We start from the raw sequence: 8,878 nt of genomic DNA, 5'->3' as shown, positions 1-8,878 counted from the left end.
TCTATCATGTGAATATTTTAAAATATGATCTGACATTTCTGATACATGTTCATATTTAGAATTACTTCTTATACCAGTGTCCATAATCCTTTTGCATCATTGATGCCATTCAGAATCTGATGAAAGCTATGGGCCAATTTCTTAAAGAAATGCATATATACCCTCCAAAACTGTATGGGGAGTGGATCATCTAAACACCATGTCTGATCACATCTCTCTGTTGCCTACAAGTACCCAGTGATTCTCCTATAACTGATTGAGGTCACACTCCTTTACATGGCTTTCTAGGTCTTTCAAGACTACTTCACCATGTCCTTCCAAGTTTCCTCTAGTTTTGAAGCAACAGTGAACTGTATACAGCTACCTGACCGTGTTTTTAGCCTCTTTACCTTTGTTGCTGTGCCTGTTGCCTGGGATTCTATTCTCTTTCCTTCCCCAGCCTATGATAGGTGACTATTCATGGATGCCTTTAGATTGAATTCAGACAATTCTTCCTCCAGAATTTCTGATCCAGTCTCCCTAGTCCACTGCCCAAAGTGTGTTCGGTTCTCTTCATCTGTTCTATCATAGCATCTTGTGCATATTTCTTTCTTAGCACATACTATTCTGAAGGTTTCTGTTTAGGTGGCTGTCTGGCACAATGTGAGGAAATAAGTAAGAGCAAGAAAGTTTCCTTTGTCATTTTGTCACCTAGTCATTAGATAGTGCCTACCCAGAGTTTTTCCAGTAGTCATGCACGGACGTGAGAGTTGGACCATAAAGAAGGCTGAGTGCTGAAGAATTGATGCTTTCGGACTGTGGTGTTGGAGAATACTCTTGAGAGACCCTTGGACAGCAAGGTCAAACCAGTCAATCCTAAAGAAAATCAGTCCTGAGTATTCATTAGAAGGACTGATGCTGAAGCTGAAGCTCCGATATTTTGGCCACCTGATGTGAAGAGCCAACTCACTGAAAAAGACCCTGATCCTGGAAAGATTGAAGGCAGGAGGAGAAGGGGATGACAGAAGATGAGATTGTTGGATGGCATCACCGATTCAATGGACATGAGTTTCAGCAAACTCCGGGAGATCGTGAAGGACAGGGAAGCCTTGTGTGCTGCAGTCCATGGGGTGGCAAAGAGTCAGACATGACTGAGCAACTGAACAACAATACCCAAAATTAGCACTCAGTGAGTGTTTGTTGACTGAATACCTAGGAAGAATTTGGAAGACTAGGGAAGGTAAATTCAGGCAGGATTGATTCAATATGCTCTTTATGACATGGAAGCAGAGTAGGAAGTTGGAAGCAACTTTTTGGTGAGGATCATGCATTAATGTAACTGAACATTTGAAAGCAGAGGGAACACTGTATCTGGCCAATCAGAATATCTAAATTCAGACTTCTTTCACTTTTCTTTTGTTATCCCCCAACTTTAGTAAAAATCATATTTAATCATAGTAGTTCATTCCAGTATTCTTACCTGGAGAATCCCATGGACAGAGGAGCCTGGCAGGCTACATACAGTCCATGGAGTTGCAAAGAGTCAAATATAACTGAGTCGGTATTTGTTAATGCATACACATTCATTCAAAAATTATTGTGAAGTGCCTATCAGCATTTACCTTTGACTAACTTAAGTCTTATTCTCTTCAAGAAAAAGCCCTAAGCTACAAAAAAATTTTTTAAATTCATCAGAAAGTTTTCTCACCCACCAAACCACTCCACACACACACACACACACACACACACACACACACACACACACACACACACACACACACACACTGAGTGGATCTGGCTGCCGGAGGTGTGACTATGGAAGGACTTTCTTATCTGAGACCCTGATGCTTTTATGGTAATGCAGAAGAGTTCTGAGGCTGCATCTGACATCAGTCTTGGCAAAATGCTAACAGGTGAAGCAGGAAGCTGAGGCCCTTTTGCCTCTTCTGTTTTTGACATTTACTTTCCTCTTCATACCACCAGATGGGTAGTGGTTCATCAGGGGATATATTTAGCAACCTGCAAAAAACTTACTGTACTCTGGAGAGAGGAAGGGGTGAGTATGGGTGGTATTTTTTTAAACTCTATTATTATTAGAGAGGTTAGATTTTTTTTCTATTTTGATAGTTGTTGTGCAAAGCAGCAACCTTAAAACCATGCAGTGAATTGTGAATCAGAGTATAAGAGCACGAAGCAGTCTTCTAGAAAAGTCTGGGACAAGGTTCATTGTTGTCTTCTGCCATGAGTGGGGTGTGAAGGACACTGATGGTGGCTTCTCCCCTTGCCTTGCTCCACAGGCCATGGTGCACTATGAAGGAAGCTCTCTCTCAGGTCTGGGGACTACATGTCTCCCAGCAAGGTATTTGTCTGCGGAGGTCAAAAGAAGCACAGGCAGTGTCCACACCATGCAGGGACAACATGGTCTTGGTGGACCAGAGATACTGTGGGTCATGTCAAACCTGGAGAGTGGGTAGACGCATAAGAAAATTCCAGGTGATGAAAATATGTCAAAAGTTAAGAGAGTAGGATCATCAGGAACATACAGTGGCAAGAGCAGTGAACCAGAACACTTCATTCAAATAAAAGTCAGTGGATGTCTCGTCTGTCTGTGGTGGTGTAGCTGGTTGTGGGGGGCTTCCCAGGTGGTCCTAGTGGTAAAGAGTCTGCCTGCCAATGCAGAATATGCAAGAGATACAGTTTGGTCCCTGGGTCGGGAAAATCCTCTAGAGTAGGAAATGGCAATCCACTCCAGTATTCTTGCCAGGAAAATTCCATGGACAGAGCAGCCTGGAGAGCTATAGTCCATGGGGTCACAAAGAATCAGACATGACTGAACGACTGAACACACACACACGCTCACACACACACACACACAGCTGGTAATGGACCAAACCTACCATCAAGACAACTAGGAAAGCAGCCAAAAAAGGCAGTTTGAATAAATGGGTTAGGGGCCTAGACTGAGAGGAAAGAGGAACTTAATGCGGTAAGTACAATATTCTGTGCCCCACTTTGCCTGAGGAACATTTGCCTATTCATTAAGCTCTGCAGGGTAAGGGGCTGAGAAGCTAGGCAGAGAAATGCCCAAAGAGGCAGGGATCTGGCAGGGCTCTTGGAAATCTCATGGTGACAAATAGACAAATATCAGGTTTGGGCCCATGAAGGCAGCCATGACTTGAGACAACAAGATTCTGGAGATAAGATGCTGAAGGGAAGAGACCATGGGTAGGGAATAAACTGAGTAAAATTCACAGGATAAAAACCAAGTTTTGGTATCCTCCCAGTACTGAGGGGACATAGATTAAAATTGAGACACCATGAAGGAATAAGTGTCTACTAAACATCCCAAATTCTTATTTGGGACCCCTGAAAGGTTAGACTCAAGACTATAGGCAAACAGAAATAGAGAAAACTTTCAGTCTTAAATCTAGCTTTGAGATTGCTACTGGGAATGAGATACCAGTTTCACCACTCTTTTCTCCTTGAACCTGTTCAATCAGTCATGCTCATGTTCATTTGCTAAGTTGTGTCTGACTCTGCAACCCTATGGACTGAAGCCTGCCAGGCTGCTCTGTCCATGAGATTTCCCAAGCAAGAATCCTGGAGTGGATTGCCAGTTTCTCCTCCAGGGGATTTTCCTGACCCAGAGGTCCAGTCCATGTCTCCTGCTTCTCCTGCATTGGCAGGCAGATTCTTTACCACTGAGCCATCTCAATGCAAAGATGCAAGTGACTCTCAGGGACTTATGAGGCTAAGACAAAATAGTATAACTTACACCTGCCCCTTTTGGAATGTTCTCTGTCAACATGTCCTCTTTGGGAAGCCATTTGCTTCTCATGATGTCCTTCTACCTTGATATCATAATGTGTGGGAAGTGACTCCAGCTAGCTCTCATCTTTACCAGCTATCCCAGGAAACAAACATATGAGTAACAGAGTCAGCTCCCCAGAAGATACTACATGGAGAAGAACAGGGGCCCCAGTCATATGGGTCTCTTTGGTTCTATCTCAGTCATCTCCAGCTCTTTGAACTGCCACAGCTATGACCCTAAAAAGCATGAAAAAGAGATGAAGTATCCCTTCTGGATTCTACCTGAATTCCTGGCCCCCAAAATCATGATAATAAATATCATCATAATAAATTATTATTTTCTTATGAAACTGACTTTTGGAGTGGTTTTGTTTAGCAGCACTAATTAATGAAAGCATGTCCTGTTTGGCTACCTGCCAGATGACACAGTGAGTAACATCATTTCTGCAGGAGAAGAACATCATTCAAAATGTTTACAGTTTTTCATAGGCAATATCTGGCATTCAATCAAAAATTATAAGTACTATCAAAAATAGAACAAAGAAAGAAATGAATAATAGTGCAAAACTACAGGTGGTCCAAAATTGGAACCAGTCAGATACAGACTTTAAAATAACTGTCATTAATATAATTCAAGAGAAAACGATATGGAACCTTTCACCAAAAACCCTGAAACCCAGTTTTAAAAAAGAATCAACTGTAAAACCAAAACACACAATAACTGAATTTAACAGTTTAAAAAACTAATTTAGCAGCTGATTGAGCATAGATGAAGAGATTAGTAAGCTGGAAAATCTAAGAAGAAAAACTCAGATTGAAAGTGGGAAAAAACAAAACTGTAAGGTATGAAAAAGATCATAAAAGACAAGAAAGACAAGAAAAACACCGACTATATAACTGCCATCTACAAGAAAAAGAGAGGTGAAAAATAGGCACCACAATATTTGAAGAAAAAAATGGTTGAGAATTCCTTAAAATGGAATAATTGATATCAACCCAAAGATGCAAAGGTATTTATAAAGCCCAGGCAGAGCAAATACAAAGAAAAGCACATCTAGACACTTCAAAATAAGCTGCTGAAAAAAAAAAAAAAAAAACAAGAAAAAGAGAAACTCGGAAAAGCATCCAGGGTAGAAAGAATCAAACTTCAAACATTGATTCAATTAGATAATCAGCTGACTTTTAAATAGAAAGCATTGAAGCCAGAATGTAATGGAAAGAATATTTAAGTCTCTGAAAGAAAAATGATGGCAACAGAGAACACTTAACCCTGAAAAAATATCTTTTATATGTGAAAATGAAACAAGGACATTTCAACGCAAATAAAAACTGAGGAAGTTGATTTCCCATAGGCCTGCATGAAAAGAAGTGATGAGAATTCTTAAGGAAAAAAGAAAGACACCATGTATGGATGTAAAAATACAAAAATGAATGAAGAAATACTCATTACTTCAGTCAATATCATTTCATGTCTACTTTGGAAGAAAATTCTACTGTACATCCGTCTTTGCCTTCAAACACAATCTTTGTATTCAGGGACAATCTGTTACTTAGACTGGTATGATCCATTCCATTCAGGTCTCATCTCTTTTATTTGAACATACCAGGAAAATTTCTACATCAAGGTCTTTACATTTTTTTGTACCTTCTGCCTTGAGTGCTCTTCCTCCAAAATATCTGCATGGTTTGTTCCCTCACTTCTTTCAGAATCTCACTGTGACCATCACAGTTGGTGCTTTCCAGACATCTGTGTCTAAAATGTCAAAGCCTTCATATGAGAACTTTATAGCCCCTTTTTCTTTACCATTCATCACTATCTAATAAATTACAGATTTTTCTTCTTGATATGATTATTTTCCCCTAATAAAATAATAATAATGTATTATTATATACATTATGGAGAAGGCAATGGCACCCCACTCCAGTAATTTTGCCTGGAAAATCCCATGGATGGAGGAGCCCAGTAGGTTGCAGTGCATGGGGTAGCTAGAGTTGGGCACGACTGAGTGACTTCACTTTCACTTTTCACTTTCATGCATTGGAGAAGGAAATGGCAACCCACTCCAGTGTTCTTGCCTGGAGAATTCCAGGGACAGGGAAGCCTGGTGGGCTGCCGTCTCTGGGGTTGCACAGAGTCAGACATGACTGAAGCGACTTAGCAGCAGCAGCAGCAGCATATACATTATAATAATAATAAAATGTAACCTCTAAAATGGGAGTTTTCATTATTGTATTCCTAGTGTCTATAGCAAAGATAATAATCTACTTAATAAGAGACTTCCATAGCATTTCTACTGCTGGTGGCATGGGTTCAATCCCTGGTCAGGGGACTAAGATCCCACTTGCTGCATGGCACAGCCAAAAAATAAAATTAAGTTAAAAAATAGTAGTCTATTCAATAAATATTTGTCAAGTTAATGAATAAATGAGTTGAATACAGTGGATGGCTTATATTTGAAAAATAGAAGTGTAATGCAATCAGAGGAAAGTAACATTTCTGGATTTTCACAAGATGGGAAGGTCACAATTGGTAAGTATGATCTCCAAGGCCATGGTATTGGAGCTGTGTCTTTGAGGATGGATGGCAGCTGGAATTGGGAATTTGAAGGGTTTGAGGTACAGACTAATTCTTGGGTAGGAGCTGGAGAGGGAAATGTGAGGTGTGATCGAGGAATTCAGAGAAGCCATGTGTGAATGAGTATACACAGAGGAAGGTTAGAAGATGAAGCTGGGGGTGTCAGAATACCAAGGATCTTGAATGCTAGGATAGGGCTTGGGGTTTATTTTTGTAGGAAAAGAAGACAAGTCTTTCAAGCAGGGACTTGACAGAATTGGAGCTGTGCTGTCTGAATATCAATTCAGCAATCAGGAGAGTGGTCTGAACAGTAGAGAGAGGGGAGGTGGATAGACAAGTTGGGAGGCCATTTTATTAATCCAAGCAAGAGTTAATGGGGCTCTGAATTAGGGTGACAGAAAATAGAAGGGAGAGGAAGAGGCAGAAAGAAGAGGTGCCAAGGAGGTAGAACTGACAGGTCTTGACAGTTGATTAGGAATGGAGGATGAGAGACAGGACTCCCTCATCCTGACTGTGAGGCTTCAAGATTGAGTGATGGACAGGTGGTGAAGCCATTAATAGAATAAAAGAACTGAGGGGAGGAAACCGCTTTGAGGGTGGAATTGGGATTTAGGTTCTTGTCTGGATTTGAGATTGCTCATGGCATCTTTATTTTTGGGGGGACTTTACCCCTTCTCCTTCCTGAACCATGTTCCTTTGCCCCCTGGAAGTCCACGTTTTCTAGTCTAACCTCATGTATCAGGTGCTCACGTGCTGTGGGATGTATATAAGGTTCTTTCAGTGAGCCCATGTGGGCTGGGGCTCAAGGTTTGGTGTAGCCAGAGTATGGTTCTAATTTCTTCATTTGTCTCACTTGCTGTCAGCTGCTCCAGATTCTAAAGAGGATCACAATTGAGCCAAACGATGAGGATCAGTTTCCTGGAGGATTAGGTTCAAAGAAAGCAGCCTCTAGTGCCAAGGTTTCTGTAGGAAGGAGCTAGAGCTTTCCCAATGTGTCCCTACCACACCCCCATGGATGCTTCACAGCTCAAAGCACAAGGTTGGCCATCATGATGGATTCCTTCTGAGATGCTGGCCAGCAGTTTACTGAGCATTTGTTAAGTGTCATGAATATACTTTAATGAACAGCAGAATACTCTTCATAACAAAACAGTGGCATCCCGTGTTCCTGGATAGCTCCAATTACATTTAATTACAGAAAGTTGGGGCAAGAGAGAAGATGGGTTTTATATGAAAGGGTTTGCTTGATGTTAATGGCTTATTCCTGAAAGTTCTAGGAAGATCAGAATTTTCTGTATCATAGCCTCTTTTGATTGTTAGTGAGAAGTGCATTAAAGAAACCATGCTGCCATTCTTGTGTAAGAAAAAAGGTGTTTAACAATGGGACCAACCATTTTTTCATTTACTTGGCTAAAAATTTTTCAGATAAGAAATAGCATGGTATATGGGAAAGAGCGTGGCCATTGGTGTGAGACAGTCCTTGTTCATGCTCCAGTTGGTTCACTGTTGTGGACATTGTTAATTGCCTATCTCACATACTTTCTGCCTTCCTCCTTAAGAGAGCAGCATTTTTTCTGGTTCTGGAATATGCCTGATTGGCTTAAGATAATCCTGTCCAATGATTGGTTGATGCCAGTGATTGGTTGATCAATGGGCATGTGAACCCAAACTGGACCACTGAGAAATGAGGTAAGATCTGCTGGGGATTCTAAAAAAGTTCCTGCTCACCCTTTAGGGACAATTTCTTAAAGTAATTCTTTCTGACCAGTAAATGTAAAATAAGGAGCCACCATCCCACGACCGTGAAAGGAGCTATCTTTAGGGTGACACTGCAATCATGAATGTCTGACAGAAGGAAGCTGAGCCCTTGGGCATACTTTGGGGCTTCTAGATAGAGTAACCCTAAATTATATACCACTTCTGGACTTGCAGTTCTGCGAACCAGTAAATTTCCTAATTGTTTACAGCTGTTTGAATCATGACTGCTTTAACTTGCCCGTGAAAGCAGCTTAATTGATACAGCCACTAATTTAGGACCTAGGCAGATTGCTTTGTCATGCTAGCCTCAGGATCCACATCCATGAAAGGAAAAAGAAAAGAAGAAAAGGAATGGAGACTTTAGAAAAGATGGCAATTTACCAGTTGAGCTAAGGTGTTGGGGAGTCATCAGAGTTGACTGCTTTCATGCTGCATTTCCACTGATGCCCATAGCTGCTCCCAGAAGAGGTTGAGAGGTTAGTAGTTGGACAAGACTCAGCAACATGACAATAAAATTGGCATCTTTTGCTGGAAACATGAGAAGCAGCTGCTTCTTTTTACGTTCTTGATTCTTAAATTCCCCTGGTCCTGACTCCAATGGATGCTAGACAAATTCTTCTGCTGGAATAATGCCTTTGCCCCAGAGACCTTTTGTGAAAAGCCTCTTCTGAGTGTCAGGAAGGACAGAGCTAGGAATCCACTGAACTTCCAGACCTGCTTGTGTGGCTGTTTTCTGCAGGCTGTCAATAAATATCC

The sequence above is a fragment of the Bos grunniens genome, chromosome 14 (genome assembly GCF_055505025.1).
Source record: "Bos grunniens cultivar Pamir isolate PY7600 chromosome 14, Bosgru_T2T1.0, whole genome shotgun sequence".
Lineage (NCBI taxonomy): Eukaryota > Metazoa > Chordata > Mammalia > Artiodactyla > Bovidae > Bos > Bos grunniens.
This window is presented reverse-complemented; position numbering follows the sequence as displayed.